This window comes from Salvelinus fontinalis, chromosome 1 (genome assembly GCF_029448725.1).
Source record: "Salvelinus fontinalis isolate EN_2023a chromosome 1, ASM2944872v1, whole genome shotgun sequence".
Classification (NCBI taxonomy): Eukaryota; Metazoa; Chordata; class Actinopteri; order Salmoniformes; family Salmonidae; genus Salvelinus; species Salvelinus fontinalis.
The window spans coordinates 79,419,454-79,442,282 of record NC_074665.1 but is presented as its reverse complement, the minus strand read 5'-3'; positions in this window follow the sequence as shown (position 1 = coordinate 79,442,282).

Below are 22,829 nucleotides of genomic sequence, written 5' to 3'. Positions count from 1 at the left end.
AGTTACCCTTTCCTGGGACAACCACGAGCTTCCCCTTCAAGCCTTGGTAGACTCTGGAGCCGCAGGAAACTTCATGGATGGTATCTGGGCAAAGGAGAATGGCGTTCCCTCTGAACTTCTAAGGGACCCCAAGAGGGTTACTACGGTGGATGGAAGCCCTCTGCGATCTGGACTTGTCACTCGTGTCACTACGCCCTTGCGACTTTCAGTTTCCCAACACCAGGAAGTGATGAACTTTCATCTGATCCCCTGTTCCGAGTTCCCTCTCGTCCTTGGCTACCCCTGGCTTCACAGCCATAACCCTCACATCGACTGGTCTGTGGGCACTATCAAGCAGTGGGGTCCTACGTGCCAAGCCACTTGTATCTTCCTGAGTTCCCCGAGTTCTCCTCCCGAGTCTCTAGAATCCATCGACCTGTCCCGAGTTCCCGAGTGTTACCATGACCTCAAACCGGTAATTAGCAAACAGAGGGCCACTATGCTACCACCCCATAGACCTTACGATTGCCCCATCAAACTGTTTCCGGGCACCTGCCCCCCCAGGGGTCGGATCTTTTCCCTATCTCCTCCCGAACGAGCTGCTATGGATACCTACATCAAGGACGCTCTGGCAGCAGGCCTCATGCGTCCGTCCACCTCGCCGGCGGGAGCAGGGTTTTTCTTTGTGGCCAAAAAAGACGGTGGATTACGTCCTTGCATCGACTACCGGGGACTCAATGCCATAACCGTCCGTAACCGCTAACCCCTACCCCTTATGGCCACAGCATTTGAGCTGCTCCAGGAAGCAGTTGTCTTCACTAAGCTTGACCTGCGGAACGCATACCATCTTGTGCGGGTCAGACCCGGTGACGAGTGGAAGACCGCTTTCAACACGCCTACTGGTCACTACGGATACTTGGTGATGCCCTTCGGCCTGACCAACGCCCCGGCTGTGTTCCAAGCGCTCATAAATGATGTGATTAGGGATATGCTTAACATCTTCGTGTTCGTTTACTTGGATGACATCCACATCTTTTCGAGCTCCCTTCAAGAAAACACTAAGCATTTCAGACAAGTACTCAAATGCCTCCTAGACAGCCATTTGTACGTTAAGCCGTAAAAATGTGAATTCCATTCCTCCCGAGTACAATTTCTGGGATTTGTAGTGGAACCCGGTCGAGTCCAAATGGACTCTAGGAAGGTAGGGGCGGTAACGGATTGGCCCACCCCCAAGTCCGTTAAGGAAGTTCAGCGTTTCCTGGGCTTCACAAACTTTCAAACTTTCAAAAGTTCATCAAGAACTTCAGCTTGGTGGCAGCCCCTCTCTCAGCTTTAACCAAGGGTGGCAACGCAAGGTTTCTGTGGGGAAAAGAAGCTGAGACGGCCTTCCAAGGACTCAAGCAGCTCATCCTCTCTGTTCCCATCCTGACACTACCGACTGCGGATGAACCTTTTGTGGTGGAGGTAGACGCATCAGAGGTTGGTGTTGGAGCTGTCCTGTCTCAGAGGGGTGAAGACAAGAAGCTCCACCCTTGCGCCTTCTTCTCACACCGGCTTACCCCGGCCGAGAGGAACTACGATGTGGGGGATCGTGAACTCCTTGCGGTTAAGATGGCATTGAAGGAATGGAGACACTGGCTCGAGGGGGCTTCTTAACCGTTTCAAGTGCTTACGGACCACAAAAATCTGGAGTATATCCAGCAGGCGAAGCGGTTGAACTCCAGACAAGAGAGAGAGAGAGAGAGAGAGGCAAAATCTACTTGTGTTTTGTAGATTTCAAGAAAGCATTTGATTCAATTTGGCACGAAGGTCTTTTTTATAAACTAATAGAAAGTGGTATTGGAGGGAAAACATATGATTTTATTAAATCAATGTACACTAAAAACAAATGTGCGGTTAAAATTGGCAACAAGCAAACAGACTTCTTCTCTCAGGGGCGGGGAGTGAAACAGGGCTGCCCAATAAGTCCAACATTATTTAACATCTACATTAATGAATTGGCAAAAACATTAGAAGAATCGGCAGCACCTGGTATCACCCTACACAACACTGAAATCAAGTGTCTGCTGTACGCAGATGACCTGGTGCTGCTGTCTCCCACTAAAGAGGGGTTACAGCAGCACCTAGATCGTCTTCACAGGTTCTGTCAGACCTGGGCTCTGACCGTTAACCTAAAAAAAACAAATATAATGATATTCCAAAAAAGGTCGGGAAATAAGGATGACAAATATAAATTCTATTTGGACACAGTTCTATTAGAACACACCAAAAACTACACATATCTAGGACTAAATATGAGCAACACAGGTAGCTTTCACATGGCTGTGAATGAGCTGAGAGACAAAGCAAGAAGAGCATTCTATGCCATTAAAAGGAACATCAAAATTCAAATTCCAATTAGAATCTGGCTCAAAATTTTTCAATCAGTTATAGAACCAATTGCTCTATATGGCAGTGAAGTATGGGGTCCACTCTCTAATAATGAATTCACTAAATGGGACAAACATCCAACTGAAATATTGCATGCAGAGTTTTGCAAGACTGTATTGCAAGTACAAAGAAAAACTCCAAATAACGCATGTAGGGCAGAATTGGGCCAATACCCCCTCCTCATTCGAATAGAAAAAAGAGCCATCAAATTTTACAACCATCTAAAAACAAGTGACCCTAAAACATTCCATCACACAGCTCTACAATGTCAAGAGATGAAACCAGAGAAGAGTCCCCTCAGCCAGCTGGTTCTGAGGCTCAGTTCACCAACCCAAACCAACCCCATAGAGCCTCGGGACAGCCCTCAGAAAATCTGGCCCAACCAAATCATCACAAAACAAAAAGAAAAATATATAACCTATTGGAAAGACACCACAAAAAATCAAAGTAAACTTCAATGCTATTTGGCTCTAAACAGACAGTACATGGTGGCAGACTATCTGACCACTGTGACTGATAGAAAACTGAGGAAAACATTGACTAGGTACAGACTCAGTGAGCACCGTCTGGCTATAGAGACCGGTCGTCACAGACAAACCTGGCTGCCCAGAGAGGACAGGCTGTGCTCACTCTGCTCCAGAGGAGAGGTAGAGACAGAGGTGCATTTCCTACTACACTGTGACAAATACTCAGACCTAAGAGCATATTTCTTTCCCAAAATTATAACTCAATACAAAGAATTTGAAACTATAAAAGATGAAGAAAAAATCAAATATTTATTGGGTGAAAAGCCAAAATGTGCAGTTTTGGCAGCCAAATATGTGTCCTCCTGCCACAGCCTGAGGGACAGCCAGTGAAAAATGCAAAGTAATATTGATAATATTTCCCATTTAGCTTAGTTTTGTTTTGTCTTTCATACCAGGTCATATGTCTTCTCAAGTCATATTGACACTGGTCTACTACTGTTGGTTTAATTTATTGTTGTTCTGATTAATATTGTTGTTGTTGTTAATGGTAATCCCATGTCCACTACTACTGTTATTATTGCTGTTGGTCCCACCATTTATTTATATATAAATATATATATATTTTGTATATATATACATATATATTTGATTTTTATTTTTCAATATGTATACTTTGACAATGTAAGTAATAACGAACCTACCATGTCAATAAAGTCAATTGAATTGAATTGAATTGAATTGAGAGAGAGAGAAGAGAAAGAGAAAGAGAAAGAGAAAGAGAAAGAGAAAGAGAAAGAGAAGAGAAGAGAAGAGAAGAGAAGAGAAGAGAAGAGAAGAGAAGAGAAGAGAAGAGAAGAGAAGAGAAGAGAAGAGAAGAGAAGAGAAGAGAAGAGAAGAGAAGAGAGAAGAGAAGAGAAGAAGAGAAGAGAAGAGAAGAGAAGAGAAGAGAAGAGAAGAGAAGAGAAGAGAAGAGAAGAGAAGAGAAGAGAAAGAGAAGAGAAGAGAAGAGAAGAGAAGAGAAGAGAAGAGAAGAGAAGAGAAGAGAAGAGAAGAGAAGAGAAGAGAAGAGAAGAGAAGAGAAGAGAAGAGAAGAGAAGAGAAGAGAAGAGAAGAGAAGAGAAGAGAAGAGAAGAGAAGAGAAGAGAAGAGAGAGAGAGGAAGTATATCATGATCCATCCTTGGTTTTCTTTTATCACAGCCATTAAACTCTAATTGTTTTAAAGTCACCATTGGCCTCTGAGAAATCCCTGATCTGATCTGGCAACTGAGTTAGGAAGGACGCTTGTATCTTTTTTTAGTGAATGGGTATATTGATACACCATCTACAGTGTAATTAATAACTTCACCATGCTCAAAGGCATATTTAATGTCTGCTTTTTTTACCCATTTACCAATAGGTGGCCTTCTTTGCGAGGCATTGTGGCATGTGACGTTTCATGGATTGAAATTGAGCATGACTTAGAATGGAAAATAATTCCAAAGGCAACATTACAAGGCATAAAATCAATTTCCAGTCATAATATCGATCTCTGCTCAACTTGTTTTTTTGTTCGACCTGAAGCCTTTCAGGTAAATGTCAATATCGCAGCTTCCAAGACTTCATTAAACCAACCAATTATATCGCTTCCTGGCTCTTCTACCAACCGATCATACAGTATCTCTGTGTGTCACCTCCCTGCACCAAGAGAAATCTAGCCGTGTGAAATCAGACTGTTGGGAGAATGGTGAGGTGGACAATGAGGCTTATTAGTAGTGTTTAACATGATTTTTTAATGACTACCTCATCTCTGTACCCCACACATACAATTATCTGTAAGGTCCCTTAGTAGAGCAGTGAATTTCAAACACAGATTCAACCACAACGACCCGGGAGGTTTTCGCCACAAGTCACCACCCTGGTCTTTGTGGTTGAATCTGTGTTTGAAATTCACTGCTCTACTGAGGGACCTTCCAGATAATTTGACCCGGGAGGTTTTCGCCACAAGTCACCACCCTGGTCTTTGTGGTTGAATCTGTGTTAGAAATTCACTGCTCTACTGAGGGACCTTCCAGATAATTGTATGTGTGGGGTACAGAGATGAGGTAGTCATTCAAAAAACATGTTAATCACTATTATTACACACAGAGTGAGTCCATGCAACTTAGTATGAGACTTATGTACATGTATTATTTAGGCTTGCTGTAACAAAGGGGGTGAATATTTATTGACTAAAGACATTTCAGCTTATCATTTTTAATTAATTTGTAAACAAATTCTGAAAACAGAATTCCATTTTGACATTATGGGGTATTGTGTGTAATCCATTTTGACATTATGGGGTATTGTGTGTAATCCATTTTACAGTCAACTGAATACTTTCTGAAGGCAGGGTATCTATTCCATGCTTGTTGTTCTGATTATTCTTAGGACATTTCAGATGAGGAAGGAGGGATTTTATTATGCGGGATGGGAACAGAGACGAAGAGGGAGGGGAGATTTAGGTAGATTTTAGGTTAATTTCCGGATATTTAGAGAAACTGAAAAGAGGATGGAAGAACAATTTAACAGAGGCAGAAGACTGTTGTAGCTAGCTAGTTCTCCATCCAATTGGCCACAGATTTTCATGCAAAAATATTTTTAAAATGCATAAAAACAATTTTCCCACCAAAGACGTGTTTCCATCAAATTGACTTGCACACAAAACGTACCTTTTCGCTTAAGTCTTCATGTCCTAATAAACTGCATGGTTGCCCGAGTCGTAGTGGGAGGACCACACACCATAACATTGTGTGACTCCAAGTTTATTTCGATATGATGACTATTATATCAATATTTGCACATAAAGGTGTTTCCACTGCCATTTCTCGCATAATTAATTTTACAGACACAAAAAGATCCCACCATGTGGAACAAACAACTTATCTGTCCGCATTTATACAATTGTTCCAAAACTTCCTGTTTCCATCACAATGGTCGTGATTTTGTTTTATATGGTATGACTTCAATCACATTTAAACTGTGGATGGAAACGTGGTTAGTGACACACACAGAAACACACACACATGTACGCATGCACACACACACCCAGGAATGATAAACGGTGGTAGTGTGAAGGCATTTGAACCAGAGAGACTACAACAGACAAACACACATTGAATCAAATGTTATTTGTCACATGCTCTGAATACAACGGGTGTAGACTATTGTGTGAGAGTATCAGTGCATGTGTGTGAGTGTGTGTATATACACTTAGGGTACAAAACATTTCCATGACGTAGACTGAACAGGTGGATCTAGGTGAAAGCTATGATCCCTTATTGATGTCACCTGTTAAATCCACAACAATCAGCGTAGATTTTTTGATTTAACCTTTATTTTACCAGGTAGGCCAGTTGAGAACAAGTTCTCATTTACAACTGCGACCTGGCCAAGATAAACCAAAGCAGTGCGACCAACAACAACACAGAGTTACACATGGGATAAACAAACGTACAGACAATAACACAATAGAACAATGTGTATACATTGTGTGCAAATGAAGTAAGGAGGTAAGGCAGTGAATAGGCCAATAGTGGCGAAGTAATTACAATTTAGCAATTTACACTGGAGTGATAGATGTGCAGATGATGATGTGCAAGTAGAAATAATGGTGTGCAAAAGAGCAGAAAAACAAAAACAAATATGGGGATGAGGAAGGTAGTTGGTTGGATGGGCTATTTACAGATGGGCTGTGTACAGCTGCAGCAATCGGTAAGCTGCTCTGACAGCTGATGCTTAAAGTTTGTGAGGGAGATATAAGTCTCCAACTTCAGTGATTTTTGCAATTCGTTCCAGTCATTGGCCACAGAGAACTGGAAGGAAAGGCGGCCAAAGGATGAGTTGGCTTTGGGGATGACCAGTGAAATATACCTGCTGGAGCACGTGCTACGGGTGGGTGTTGCTATGGTGACCAGTGAGCTGAGATAAGGCAGGGCTTTACCTAGCAAAGACTTATAGATGACATGGAGCCAGTGGGTTTCGCGACGAATATGAAGCGAGGGCCAACCAACGAGAGCATACAGGTTGCAGTGGTGGGTAGTATATGGGGCTTTGGTGACAAAACGGATGGCACTGTGATAGACTGCATCCAGTTTGCTGAGTAGAGTGTTTGAGGCTATTTTGTAAATGACATCGCCGAAGTCAAGGATTGGTAGGATAGTCAGATTTACGAGGGTATGATTGGCAGCATGAGTGAAGGAGGCTTTGTTGAGAAATAGGAAGCCGATTCTAGATTTAACTTTGAATTGGAGATGCTTAATGTGAGTCTGGAAGGAGAGTTTACAGTCTAGCCAGACAGCTAGGTATTTGTAGTTGTCCACATATTCTAAGTCAGAACCGTCTAGAGTAGGGATGGTAGTCGGAAGGGCGGGTAGCGATTGGTTGAAGAGCATGCATTTAGTTTTACTAGCATTTAAGAGCAGTTGGAGGCCACGGAAGGAGTGTTGTATGGCGTTGAAGCTCGTCTGGAGGTTTGTTAAAACACAGTGTCCAAAGAAGGGCCAGATGTATACAGAATGGTGTCGTCTGCGTAGAGGTGGATCAAAGAATCACCCGCAGCAAGAGCGACATCATTGATATATACAGAGAAAAGAGTCGACCCGAGAATTGAACCCTGTGGCACCCCCATAGAGACTGCCAGAGGTCCGGACAACAGGCCCTCCGATTTGACACACTGACCTCTATCTGAGAAGTAGTTGGTGAACCGGGCAAGGCAGTCATTAGAGAAACCAAGGCTGTTGAGTCTGCCAATAAGAATACGGTGATTGACAGAGTCGAAAGCCTTGGCCAGGTCAATGAAGACAGTTGCACAGTACTGTCTTTTATCGATGGCGAACAGGATATCGTTTAGGACCTTGAGCGTGGCTGAAGTGCACCCATGACCAGCTTGTAAACCAGATTGTGTAGCAGAGAAGGTACAGTGAGATTCGAAATGGTCGGTGATCTGTTTGTTCACTTGGCTTTCGAAGATTTTAGAAAGGCAGGGCAGGATGGATATAGTTCTATAACTGTTTGGGTCTAGAGTGTCTCCCCCTTTGAAGAGGGGGATGACCGCGGCCGCTTTCCAATCTTTAGGAATCTCAGACGATACGAAAGAGAGGTTGAACAGACTAGTAATAGGGGTTGCAACAATAGTAGCAGATAATTTTAGGAAGAGAGGGTCCAGATTGTCTAGCCAAGCTGATTTGTAGGGATCCAGATTTTGCAGCTCTTTCAGAACATCAGCTGTCTGGATTTGGGTGAAGGAGAAGCAGGGGGGGGGGGGGGGGGCTTGGGCCAGTTGCTGCGGGTGGTGCAGAGCTGTTGGACGAGGTTGGGGTAGCTAGGTAGAAAACATGGCCAGCTGTAGAGAAATGCTTATTGAAATTCTCAATTATCGTGGATTTATCGGTTGTGACAGTGTTTCCTAGTCTCAGTGTAGTGGGCAGTTAGGAGGTACTCTTATTCTCCATGGACTTTAGTGTCCCAAAACATTTTGGAATTAGTGCTGCAGGATGCAAATTTCTGTTTGAAAAAGCTAGCATTTGCTTTCCTAACTGACTGCATGTATTGGTTCCTGACTTCCCTGAAAAGTTGCATATTGCGGGGGCTATCCGAAGCTAGTGCATTACGCCACAGGGTGATTTTGTGCTGGTCAAGGGCAGTCAAGTCTGGAGTGAACAAAGGGCTATATCTGTTCTTAGTTCTACATTTTTTGGAAGTAGCATGCTTATTTAAGATGGTGAGGAAAGCACTTTCAAAGAGCAACCAGGCATCCTCTACTGACGGGAGGAGGTCAATATCCTTCCAGGATACCTGGGCCAGGTCGATTAGAAAGGCCTGCTCGCAGAAGTGTTTTGGGGAGCGTTTGACCGTGATGAGGGGTGGTCGTTTGACCGCGGATCCACAACGGACACAGGCAATGAGGCAGTGATCACTGAGATCTTGGTTGAAAACAGCAGAGGTGTATTTGGAGGGCAAGTTGGTCAGGATGATATCTATGAGGGTGCCCATGTTCACGGATTTGGGGTTGTACCTGGTAGGTTCCTTGATAATTTGTGTGATCTTGAGGGCATCTAGCTTAGATTGTAGGACAGTTAAGCATATCTCAATTTAGGTCACCTAGCAGTACAAACTCTGACAATAGATGGGGGGCAATCAATTCATATATGGTGTCCAGGACACAGCTGGGAGCTGAGGGGGGTCTAAAACAAGCGGCAACAGTGAGGAACATGTTTCTGGAGAAATGGATCTTTAAAAGCAGATGCTCGAACTGTTTGGGCACAGACCTGGATAGTATGACAGAACTCTACAGTAGATTGCAATTCCGCCCCCTTTAGCAGTTCTGTCTTGACAAAAAAAAATGTAATTGGGGATGGAAATGTCCGAATTTTTGGTGGCCTTCCTAAGCCAGGATACAGACACGGCTAGAACTTCAGGGTTGGCAGAGTGTACTAAAGCAGTGAATAAAACAAACTTAGGGAGGAGGCTTCTAATGTTAACTTGCATGAAACCAAGGCTTTTACAGTTGGAAAAGTCAACAAATGAGAGCGCCTGGGGACACAGAGGGCCTGGCTTAACCTCTACATCAGAGGACCAGAGAAGGAGTAGGATGAGGGTACGGCTAAAGGCTATAAGAACTGGTCATCTAGTGCCTTGGGAACAGAGATTAAAGTAGCAGATTTCTGGACTTGGTAGGATAGATTCAGGGCATATTGTACAGACAAGGGTATGGTAGGGTGCGAGTACAGTGGGGTTAAACGTAGGCGTTGAGTGATGATGAGAGAGGTTGCATCTCTGGATGCGCCAGTTAAGCTAGGTGGGGTCTCTTTATGTGTGGGTGGGACAAGGGGGCTATCTGAGGCATGTTGAGCAGGACTTGTGGCTCCGCTGTAAAATTAAACAATGAGAGCTGCCCTAAACAACAGTATACAAGGCATATTGACATTATAGAAAGGCATAAAGCAATCACAGGTGTTGATTGGGAGAGCTAAGACAACAACGGGTGAGACAACAATGGGTAAACAGCTAGGACAACAACAACGGGTAAATGGCGATGAATGGGCAGAGGGTCAGTTAGCTACACACAGGGCCTGAGTTCGAGGCTGGGGCCGACAGATAAACAGAATAAAGTACCATGTTAATGAACAGTCCAGCTGGCATCAGCTGTGTAGCCGAGTGATCATAGGGTCCAATGAGCAGCAATAGATGAAACAGGGAGCCGTTCAGTAGTCGATTACTACGCTAGGCGAGCGGGAGGCACGGCATTCAGGAAGCTAGCAGGCCGGGGCTAGCAGATGGATCATCACCAACATCCACGACGCAGAGGCCGGTTGAGAGCACATCGGCCAAATTACGGCAGCAGACCAGCAGCGATGGATCGGTGGGGCTCCGTGTCGACAAAGGGTCCAGGCCAATTGGCAAGAGAGGTATTGTAGGTTGTGTACTTCGTTTGCTAGCCGGGAGATGGGCCTAGCTCGAGGCTAAATCAAAGCTAACTGGTGCATGCTTCTGGACAAGTGCGTTAGCCACAATAGCCACTCGGTAGCAACTAGCTAGCTGCGAAGATCCAGTGTAATGGTCCAGAGCTTGCGGCAGGAATCCGGTGATGTAGTGGAAGAAAAGCAGTCCGATATGCTCAGGGCTGATATCGCGCTGTGCAGACTGGAAGGTGTTATGGCTGGAGTCCGAGCTAAAGGTAAAGACCGCTAGCAGTGGCTAACAATGACTAAATAGCTAGTAGCTAATTAGCTGGCTAGCGTGGAGGTTCTAGTTATAAGGTCTAAAAAATAGCAGATCCGTACCACATTGGGTGAGGCGGGTTGCATGAAGGTATAATTAATTCGAAAATGGAAAAAAGAGATTGAAATATGAAATGTATATAAAAAAACAGAAAAATACAATATTTGCATGGTGCGAAAAAAAAACACGTCTTACTGCTGCGCCATCTTGGAAGTGTTTGATGAAGGGGAGGAGACAGGATTTTTAAGTCTTGAGACAGTTGAGACATTGATTATGTATCAGGAATCACGGTAAGACCCAGATGCAGACACGTCAAATTGAAAATGGTTTAATATTCCAACAGGGGCAGGCAATTAACAGGTCAAGTCAGGCAGGGTCAGTAAACCAGAGGTTGGGCAACGGTTCCGGACGGCAGGCAGGCAGGCTCAAGGTCAGGGTAGGCAGAAGTCAACAATCCAGAGGTGCGGCAAAGGTACAGGTCGGCAGGCAGGCTCAGGCAGAGTGGTCAGGCAGGTGGGCTCAGAGACAGGACAGGCAAGGTTCAAAACCAGGAGGGCGAAAAAAGAAGCTTGGGAAAAGCAAGAGCTGAGACACAAAAACGCTGGTTGACTTGACGAACTGGCATTGGACAAACAGAGAACACCGGTATAAATACACAGGAGATAATGGGGAAGATGGGTGACACCTGGAGGGGGGTGGAGACAATCACAAGGACAGGTATAACAGATCAGGGTGTGACATTATGTATGTGTGCCATTCAGAGGGTGAACGGGCAAGACAACAGATTTAAGTGCCTTTGAATGAGGTATGGTAGTAGGTGCCAGGCGCACTGGTTTGAGTGTGTCAAGAACTGCAACGCTGCTGGGTTTTTCACGCTCAACAGTTTTCTGTGTGTATCAAGAATGGTCCACCACCCAAAGTGCATCCAGCCAACTTGACAAAACTGTGGGAAGCATTGGAGTCAACATGGGCCAGCATCCCTGTGAAATGCTTTCAACACCTTGTAGAGTCCATGCCCCAACGAATTGAGTCTGTTATGAGGGCAAAAGGGGATGCAACTTAATATTAGGAATGTGTACCTAATGTTTTGTACACTCAGTGTATATTCTTGTGAGTGTGCATAGAGCAGTGCAAGATAGGGTCAGTGCAGATAGTCCAGGTAACCATCACAATCTGTTGTTGTGCTCGAGCAAGGCACTTTACCCTATTGCTCCTGTAAGTCGCTCTTGATAAGAGCATCCACTAAAGAACAAAATCTAAACATTTAAAATGTATTTAGCAGTCTTATGGCTTGGGGGTAAAAGCTGTCTCAGAGCCTGTTGGTCCGAGAGCCGATGCTCCGGTACTGTTTGACGGACGGTAGCGGAGTAAACAGTCAATGGTTTAGGAGGCTGAAGTCTTCGGCAATTTTTCGGGCCTTCCTCAGACACCGCCTGATATAGAGGCCCAGGATGGCAGGGAACTCGGTCCCTGTAATGTACTGGGCTGTCTGCACCACCCTATGTAGCGCTTTGCAGTCGAGGGTGGTTCATTTTCCATACCAAGTGGGGATGCAGCCAATCAAGATGCTCTCGATGGTGCAGTTGTAGAACTTTTTGAGGATCCGAGGGGCCATGCCAAAACCTTTCAGCACCCTGAGGGGGAAGAGGTGCTGTCGTGCCCTCTTCACCACTGTGCAGTGCGTGTTGACTATGTTAGGTCCTTAGTGTTGTGGTAGCCAAGGAATTTGAAGCTGTTGACCAGCTCCACTAGAGCCCCATCAATGTGGATGGGGGCGTACTCTCCCCTCTTTCTCCTGTACTTCATCCCAAACACTGGTGTGAAAGAGAAAAGGAGGAGGCTGGGGGGGGGGGGGGGGGGGTAGGAAAGAAGGAAAGACATGGGGGAGTTAGATAGAGAGCAGCAAAGACAAAAGAAGAAAAAAGACTCACAACCATACAATGCCATCGGGAAGTACGGTCCAGCCTTATTCCAAAATTTATTAAATAGTTTTTTCCCTTCAACAATCTACACACAACACCCCATAATGACAAAGCAAAAACACTTTTTTCGAATTTTTTTGCAAATTTATGAAAATAAAACCCCCCAGAAATATCACATTTACATAAGTATTCAGACCCTTTTCTCAGTACTTTGTTGAAGCACCTTTTGCAGTGATTACAGCCTTGAGTCTTCTTGGGTATGACTCCACAAGCTTGGCACATCTGTATTTAGGGAGTTTCTCCCATTCTTCTCTGCAGATCCTCTCAAGCTCTGTCAGGTTGGATGGGAAGCGTCACAGCACAGCTATTTTCAGGTCTCTCCAGAGATGTTCGATCAGGTTCAAGTCCGGGCTCTGGCTGGGCCACTCAAGGACATTTAGAGACTTGTCCCGAAACCACTCCTGCATTGACTTGGGTGAGTACTTAGGGTCGTTTTCATGTTAGAAGGTGACCTTCACCCTAGTCTGATGTTCTGAGCTCTCTGAGCAGGTTTTCATTCCAGGATCTCTCTGTACTTTGCGCCGTTCATCTTTCCCTTGATCCTGACTAGCCTCCCAGTCCCTCCCGCTGAAAAACATCCCCAAAGCATGATACTGCCACCACCATGCTTCAACATAGGGATGGTGCCAGGTTTCCTCCAGGTGTGACGCTTGACACTTAGGCCAAATAGTTCAATCTTGGTTTCATCAGACCAGAAAATCTTGTTTCTCATGGTCTGACAGTCCATTAAGTGCCTTTTGGCAAACTCCAAGCGTGCTGTCATGTGCCTCTATTACTGAGGAGTGGCTTCCGTCCGGCCATTCTACCATAAAGGCCTGCAGAGATGTTTGTCCTTCTAGAAGGTTCCCCCATCTCCACAGAGGAACTCTGGAACTCTGTCAGAGTGACCATCAGGTTCTTGGTCACCTCCCTGACCAAGGTCCTTCTCCTCCGAATGCTCAGTTTAGCCGGGTGGCCAGCTCTAGGAAGAGTCTTGGTGGTTCCAAACTCCTTCCATGTAAAAATGATGGAGACCACTGTGTTCTTGGGGATATTCAATGTTGCAGACATTTTTTGGTACCCTTCCATAGATCTGTGCCTCGACACAATACTGTCTCGGAGCTCTACGGACAATTCCTTTGACCTCATGGCTTGACTTTCGCTCTGACATGCACTGTCAACTGTGGGACCTTATATAGATAGGTGTTGCCTTTCAAAATCTTGTCTAATCAATTGAAATTACCATTGGTGGACTCCAATCAAGTTGTAGAAACATTTCAAGGATGATTAATGGAAAGCTCTTGAGGTCTGAATACTTATGTAAATAAGGTGTTTCAGTTTTATATTTGTAATACATTTGTTAAAATGTCTAAAAACCTGTTTGCTTTGTCATTATGGGGTATTGTGTGTAGATTGCTGAGGAGTTGTATTTATTTAATACATTTTAGAATGAGGCTGTAACATAACAAAAAATTAAGGGGTCTGAATACTTTCCCGAATGCACTGTATATGAGGAAACATAAACCCTACATTTAGAAACAGACAAATCTATGTTATCAATTCTGGGAAAATAAGCCTCAACGTCCACCTCGGCATTCTCCCAACAGTCTGGGTTCACACGGCTAGATTTATCTTGGTGCAGGGAGGTGACACACAGAGAAAATGTATGATTGGTTGGCAGAAGAGCCAGGAAGATGTATAATTGGTTGGTTTAATGATGTCCTGGAAGCTGACATATTGCCATTTACCTCAAAGGCTTCAGGTCAAACAAAAAACAAGTTGAGCAGAGATCTATGTTAAGACTGTGGAAATTGATGTTATGCCTTGTAATGGTGTCTCCATAAAATCAAATCAAATTGTATTTGTCACATACACATGGTTAGCAGATGTTAATGCGAGTGTAGCGAAATGCTTGTGCTTCTAGTTCCGACAATGCAGTAATATCCAACGAGTAATCTAACCTAACAATTTCACAACAATTACCTTACACACACAAGTGTAAAGGAATGAATAAGAATATGTACATAAAAACATATATGAATGAGTGATGGTACAGAACGGCATAGGCAAGATGCAGTGGATGGTATAGAGTACAGTATATACATATGAGATGAGTAATGTAGGGTATGTAAACATAAAGTGGCATTGTTTAAAGTGGCTAGTGATACATTACATCAAGATGGCAAGATGCAGTAGATGGTATGGAGTACAGTATATACATATGAGATGAGTAATGTAGGGTATGTAAACATTATATGAAGTGGCATTGTTTAAAGTGGCTAGTGACACATTTATTACATACATTTTTCCATTATTAAAGTGGCTGGAGATTGAGTCAGTATGTTGGCAGCAGCCACTCAATGTTAGTGATGGCTGTTTAATAGTCTGATGGCCTTGAGATAGAAGCTGTTTTTCAGTCTCTCGGTCCCAGCTTTGATGCAACTGTACTGACCTCGCCTTCTGGATGATAGCGGGGTGAACAGGCAGTGGCTCGGGTGGTTGTTGTCCTTGATGATCTTTTTGGCCTTCCTGTGACATCGGGTGGTGTAGGTGTCCTGGAGGGCAGGTAGTTTGCCCCCGGTGATGCGTTGTGCAGACCTCACTACCCTCTGGAGAGCCTTACGGTTATGGGCTGAGCAGTTGCCGTAAATGGCGGTGATACAACCCGACAGGATGCTCTCGATTGTGCATCTGTAAAAGTTTTGTGTTTTTGGTGACAAGCCGAATTTCTTCAGCCTCCTGAGGTTGAAGAGGTGCTGCTGCGCCTTCTTCACCACGCTGTCTGTGTGGTTGGACCATTTCATTTTGTCGGTGATGTGTACACCGAGGAACTTAAAACTTTCTACCCTCTCCACTACTGTCCCGTTGATGTGGATAGGGGGGTGCTCCCTCTGCTGTTTCCTGAAGTCCACGATCATCTCATTTGTTTTGTTGACGTTGAGTGTGAGGTTATTTTCCTGACACCACACTCCGAGGGCCCTCACCTCCTCCCTGTAGGCCGTCTCGTCGTTGTTGGTAATCAAGCCTACCACTGTAGTGTCGTCTGCAAACTTGATGATTGAGTTGGAGGCGTGCATGGCCACGCAGTCGTGGGTGAACAGGGAGTACAGGAGAGGGCTGAGAACGCACCCTTGTGGGGCCCCAGTGTTGAGGATCAGCGGGGTGGAGATGTTGTTACCTACCCTCACCACCTGGGGGCGGCCCGTCAGGAAGTTCAGGACTCAGTTGCACAAGGCGGGGTCGAGACCCAGGGTCTCGAGCTTGATGACGAGTTTGGAGGGTACTATGGTGTTAAATGCTGAGCTGTAGTCGATGAACAGCGTTCTCACATAGGTATTCCTCTTGTCCAGATGGGTTAGGGCAGTGTGCAGTGTGATTGCGATTGCGTCGTCTGTGGACCTATTGGAGCGGTAAGCAAATTGGAGTGGGTCTAGGGTGTCAGGTAGGGTGGAGGTGATATGGTCCTTGACTAGTCTCTCAAAGCACTTCATGATGACGGAATTGAGTGCTACGGGGCGATAGTCATTTAGCTCAGTTGGGAACAGGAACAATGGTGGCCCTCTTTAAGCATGTGGGGACAGCAGACTGGGATAAGGATTGATTAAATATGTCCGTAAACACACCAGCCAGCTGGTCTGCGCATGCTCTGAGGATGGGGATGCTCTGGGGATGCCGTCTGGGCCTGCAGCCTTGCGAGGGTTGACACATTTAAATGTTTTACTCACGTCGGCTGCAGTGAAGGAGAGTCCGCAGGTTTTGGTAGCGGGCCGTTTCAGTGGCACTGTATTGTCCTCAAAGCGAGCAAAGAAGTTGTTTAGTCTGTCTGGGAGCAAGACATCCTGGTCCGTGATGGGGCTGGTTTTCCTTTTATAGTCCGTGATTGACTGTAGACCCTGCCACATACCTCTTGTGTCTGAGCCATTGAATTGCAACTCTACTTTGCCTCTATACTGACGCTTAGCTTGTTTGATGGCCTTGCGGAGGGAATAGCTACGCTGTTTGTATTCGGTTATGTTTCCGGTCACCTTGCCCTGATTAAAAGCAGTGGTTCGCGCTTTCAGTTTTGAGCGAATGCTACCATCAATCCACGGTTTCTGGTTTGGGAATGTTTTAATAGACGCTGTGGGTACGACATCGCCGATGCACTTGCTAATAAACCCGCTCACCGAATCAGTGTATTCATCAATGTTGTTGTTCGCTGCAATGCGGAACATATCCCAGTCCACATGATCGAAGCAATCTTGAAGCGTGGAATCCGATTGGTCGGACCAGCGTTGAACAGACCTGAGCGCGGGAGCTTCCTGTTTTAGTTTCTGTCTATAGGCGGGAAGCAACAAAATGGAGTCATGGTCAGCTTTTCCGAAAGGAGGGCGGGGGAGGGCCTTATATGCGTCGCGGAAGTTAGAATAACAATGATCTAGGGTTTTGCCAGCCTTGGTTGCGCAATCGATATGCTGATAGAATTTAGGGAGCCTTGTATTCAGATTAGCCTTGTTAAAATCCACAGCTACAATAAATGCAGCCTCAGGATATGTGGTTTCCAGTTTACATAGAGTCAAATGAAGTTCGTTCAGGGCCATCTATGTGTCTGCTTGGGGGGGATATATGCGGCTGTGATTCTAATCGAAGAGAATTCTCTAGGTAGATAATGCGGTCGGCATTTGATTGTGAGGAATTCTAAGTCAGGTGAACAGAAGGACTTGAGTTCCTGTATGTTGTTATGGTCAAACCACGTCTCATTAATCATAAGGCATACACCCCCGCCCTTCTTCTTTCCAGAAAGATGCTTGTTTCTGTCGGCGCGATGCGTGAAGAAACCAGCTGGCTGTGTCGACTCCGATAGCATGTCTCGAGTGAGCCATGTTTCTGTGAAACAAAGAACGTTACAGTCTCTGATGTCTCTCTGGAAGGCTACCCTTGCACGGATTCCGTCTACCTTGTTGTCAAGAGACTGGACATTGGCGAGTAGTCGCCGGCTGGGATCTGATCCATTGTCCTGGGTGGTGGGCAAAACAGAGGATCAGCTTCGGGAAAGTGGTATTCCTGGTCGTAATGTTGGTGAGTTGACGTTGCTCTTATATCCAATAGTTCCTCCCGACTGTATGTAATAAAACCTAAGATTACCTGGGGTAACAGCGTAAGAAATAACACATAAAAAAACAAAATACTGCATAGTTTTCTAGGAACCCTCTCTGCCGGCGCCGGAAGTAGGAATTATTTTCCATTCTAAGTCATGCTCAATTTGAACCCATGGAACTCCACATCTTTGGAGCTATTAACATACGATTTTGTCTGTCTGTCTGTGACTCTGATACCGTAGCATCATAAAGGTCAGCATTAACAGCTCCAACATTGATCTGATGTTTGTTGATGTTGGGTCCCGTCCACACTAGCTCAAGCCAGGCATCATTTCCCTCTCCCGTTGGTCTGAACCATTGCATAATGACTGCTGTAGGTCCTACAGTGTAGGTCACAGACCCTTTATACCACCATGTTTACCCATCAGGCTACAGATCAATCACTGAAACAACATTACCCAGCTGGAGGCCAGCCAACTGCTTTCATACCTGGGGGGAGGGCAGAAAGAGAGAAAGAGAGAGAACGAGAGAGAGAACGAGAGAGAGAGGTGAAAGAGAGATAGATATGATGATTCTCCCTCCCCTATCATCAGAATCCCTTCCAATAAAAAAAATAAAAAAGAACCGGGTTGGTTGATTTGTATCTGCTCTGTTGATTCAGGGAGGGCGGCAGTATAAATTACTAATCAAACCCGGCTAAGGAGAGTGACAGTTATTCTCAGTGGACCTTGGAGAAGCTCATTCACTTCTATAAATCATTCTGTCCGGTTAAATGGAAGAATATGAGCTGGTTATTTGCATCTTCTTTCATTTAAAAAAGGTCAGGTCTGACAGGAGGTCCGCAGAGTAACCAGGCACGCAGTGTAAAGTGTGTGTGTGCGTGTGTGTGTGTGTTCGACACACTAAAGGCCTATCTTTGGTCTTACTTCTAATCATAGGAGGCTTTTGATAATCAGCTCTATATTTTCATTCTCTTCTTTTTCTTTGTACCTTTTATTCCTGTATTTACATTCTTCTTTCTCTCACTCTTTTATTCCCACGAGTCTGTCAGTCACACACTAACTGTTTTTTAGTGAGTCCTCCTTTCCTCTGTCTAATACCTCTAGATCCTCTCCTCCTCTCTCATGGCATCTCCTCTTGTTTCCTCTCCTCCTCCCTCATGGCATCTCCTCTTGTTTCTTCTCCTCTCCTCTCATTGCATCTCCTCGTTTCCTCTCCTCTCTCATAGCATCTCCTCATCTCCTCGTCTCCTCTCTCAATGCATCTCCTTGTTTCCTCTCCACCTCTCTCATGGTATCTCCTCTTGTTTCTTCTCCTCTCCTCTCATGGCATCTCCTCGTTTCCTCTCCTCTCTCATAGCATCTCCTCATCTCCTCGTCTCCTCTCTCAATGCATCTCCTTGTTTCCTCTCCACCTCTCTCATGGTATCTCCTCTTGTTTCCTCTCCACCTCTCTCATGGTATCTCCTCTTGTTTCCTCTCCACCTCTCGCATGGCATCTCCTCTTGTTCCTCATCTCCTCTCACATGGCATCTCCTCTTGTTCCTCTCCTCTCTCATGGCATCTCCTCTTGTTTCCTCACGTCCTCTCTCAAGGCTTCTCCTCTACTTCCTTGCCTCTCTCATGGAATCTTCTCTTGTTCCTCTCCTCCTCTCTCAAGACATTTCCTCTTGCTTCCTGTCCTCTTCTCACAAGGCATCTGCTCTTGCTTCCTCTCCTCCTCTCTCATTGCATCTCCTCTTGTTGCCTCTCCTCTTCTCTAATGGCATCTCCTCTTTTTCCTCACCTCTCTCATTACATCTCCTCATTTCCTCTCCTCCTCTCTCATGGCATCTCCTCTTGTTTCCTCTCCTCTCATGGCATCTCCTATTGTTTCCTCTCCTACTCCCTCATGGCATCTCCTCTTGTTTCCTCTCCTACTCTCTCATGGCATCTCCTCTTGTTCCTCTCCTCTCTCATAGCATCTCCTCTTGTTTCCTTTCCTCCTCTCTCATGGTGTCTCCTCGTGTTTACTCTCTTCCTCTCTCATGGCATCTCCTTGTTCCTCTCCTCTCTCATCACATTTCCTCGTTTCCTCTCCACCTCTCGCATGGCATCTCCTCTTGTTTCCTCTCCTCCTCTCTCATGGCATCTCCTTGTTGCCTCTCCTCCTCTCTCATGGCATCTCATCTTGTTCCTCTCCTCCTCTCTCAAGGCATCTCCTCTTGATTCCTCTCCTCCCCTCTCATGGCATCTCCTCTTGATCCTCTCCTCCCCTCTCATGGCATCTCCTCTTGATTCCTCTCCTCTTCTCTCATGGCATCGCCTCTTGTTTCCTCTCCTCTCTCATTACATCTTTTTGTTTTCTCTCCACCTCTCACATGGCATCTCCTCCTGTTTCTCTCCTCTCTCATGGCATCTCCTCTTGTTTCCTCTCCTCTCATTACATCTTCTCTTGTTTTCTCTCCACCTCTCACATGGCATCTCCTCTTGTTTCCTCTCCTCTCATTACATCTTCTCTTGTTTTCTCTCCTCCTCTCGCATGGCATCTCCTCCTGTTTCTCTCCTCTCGCATGGCATCTCCTCTTGTTTCCTCTCCTCTCATTACATCTTCTCTTGTTTTCTCTCCTCCTCTCTCATGGCATCTCCTCTTGATTTCTCTCCTCCTCTCATGGCATCTCCTCTTGTTTCCTCTCCTCTCTCATATCATCTCTTGTTTCCTCTCCACCTCTCTCATGGCATTTCATCTGTATTCCTCTACTCCTCTCTGATTACATCTCCTCTTGTTTCCTCTCCTCTCATTACATCTCCTCTTGTTTCCTCTCCTCTCATTATATCTCCTCTTGATTTCTCTCCTCCTCTCGCATGGCATCTCCTGTTGTTTCCTCTCCTCTCTCATAGCATCTCCTCTTGTTTTCTCTCCTCCTCTCTCATGGCGTCTCCTCGTGTTCCCTCTCCTCCTCTCTCATGGCATCTCCTCTTGATTCCTCTCCTCTTCTCTCATGGCATCTCCTCGTCTCCTCCCCTCCTCTCTCATGGCATCTCCTTGTTGCCTCTCCTCTCTCATAGCATCTCATCCTCTCTCAAGGCATCTCCTCTTGATTCCTCTTCTCCTCTCATTACATCTCCTGTTGTTTCCTCTCCTCTGTCATTTTATCTCCCCTTGTTTCTTCTCCTCCTCTCTCATGGCACCTCCTCTTGTTTCCTCTCTCCCTCTCTAATAGCATCTCCTCTTGTTTCCTCTCCTCTTCTCTCATGGCATCTCATCATCTCCTCCCCTCCTCTCTCATGGCATCTCCTTGTTGCCTCTCCTCCTCTCTCATGGCATATCATCTTGTTCCTCTCCTCTTCTCTCATGGCATCGCCTCTTGTTCTTCTCCTCTCGCATGGCATCTCCTCTTGTTTTCTCTCCTCTCTCATAGCATCTCCTCTTGTTTACTCTCCTCCTCTCTCATGGCATCTCCTCTTGTTTCCTCTCCTCTCTCATAGCATCTCCTCTTGTTCCCTCTCCTCCTCTCGCATGGCATTTCATCTGGTTTCCTCTACTCCTCTCTGATTACATCTCTTGTTCCTCTCCTCTCATTACATCTCCTCTTGTTTCCTCTCCTCCTCTCTCATTTACATCGCCTCTTGTTTCTTCTCCTCCTCTCTCATTTACATCTCCTCATGTTTCCTCTCTTCCTCTCTCATGGCATCTCCTCTTGTTTCCTCTCCTCCTCTCTCATGGCATCTCCTCTTGCTTCCTCTCCTCCTCTCTCATGGCATCTCCTCTTGTTTCCTCTCTCATGGCATCTCCTCTTGTTTCCTCTCCTCTCATGGCATCTCCTCGTTTCCTCTCCTCCTCTCTCATGGCATCTCCTCGTCTCCTCCCCTCCTCTCTCATGGCACCTCCTTGTTGCTTCACCTCCTCTCTCATGGTATCTCCTCTTGTTCCTTTCCTCCTCTCTCCTCATAATTCTCTTCCTCCATATTGTGTGTTCCTCTCCCCTTATCTTTCTCTTCCTACATAATCGGACTCTGAGGATCCGCCAGCCAGGTTCTGTGTTTGTGTTTATGATTACGTCTTTCTCTCTCGCTCTCTCTGCAGTCCGTTTGAAGGTTCGCTCCAGGAAGCGAGTAAGCCCATTGTGTGAGAGTGAAGAGAAATTAGGCTAAACAAAATGGACTGCAACACACTGCAAAGAATCAAACCAAGGTCTGGTCCATACAGGAGCGGAGTGTCCTAAGTATCCTGAGATGATATTTATCCCTGTTCCTTACATACGGGCCAGAAGTAGTGTACCACAGGGAATAGAGTGTCATTTGGAACCAGTGAATCTCTGTTTCAACAGAACCAGTGTGAATCTCTGTTTCAACAGAACCAGTGTGAATCTCTGTTTCAACAGAACCAGTGTGAATCTCTGCTTCAACAGAACCAGTGTGAATCTCTGCTTCAACAGAACCAGTGTGAATCTCTGTTTCAACAGAGCCAGTGTGAATCTCTGCTTCAACAGAACCAGTGTGAATCTCTGTTTCAACAGAACCAGTGTGAATCTCTGTTTCAACAGAACCAGTGTGAATCTCTGCTTCAACAGAACCAGTGTGAATCTCTGTTTCAACAGAACCAGTGTGAATCTCTGTTTCAACAGAACCAGTGTGAATCTCTGTTTCAACAGAACCAGTGTGAATCTCTGCTTCAACAGAACCAGTGTGAATCTCTGCTTCAACAGAACCAGTGTGAATCTCTGTTTCAACAGAGCCAGTGTGAATCTCTGCTTCAACAGAACCAGTGTGAATCTCTGTTTCAACAGAACCAGTGTGAATCTCTGTTTCAACAGAACCAGTGTGAATCTCTGCTTCAACAGAACCAGTGTGAATCTCTGCTTCAACAGAACCAGTGTGAATCTCTGTTTCAACAGAACCAGTGTGAATCTCTGCTTCAACAGAACCAGTGTGAATCTCTGTTTCAACAGAGTGTTTATTCTACGGTATCCTTTTATCTTCTGATATTCTAGAGGCTCTGTAATTAAAGGCTTTAATTGTTTCTCCAACAAATCAAATCAAAATAATATTTGATTTGTCAAATGCGCCAAATACAACAGGTGTAGACTTTACCGTGAAATGCTAACTCACGAGCCCTTTCCCAATAATGCAGAGAAGAAAGTAGAAAAATTAGCAAATAAGAATAGAAAATAGTAACACAATAGATAGCAATAGCG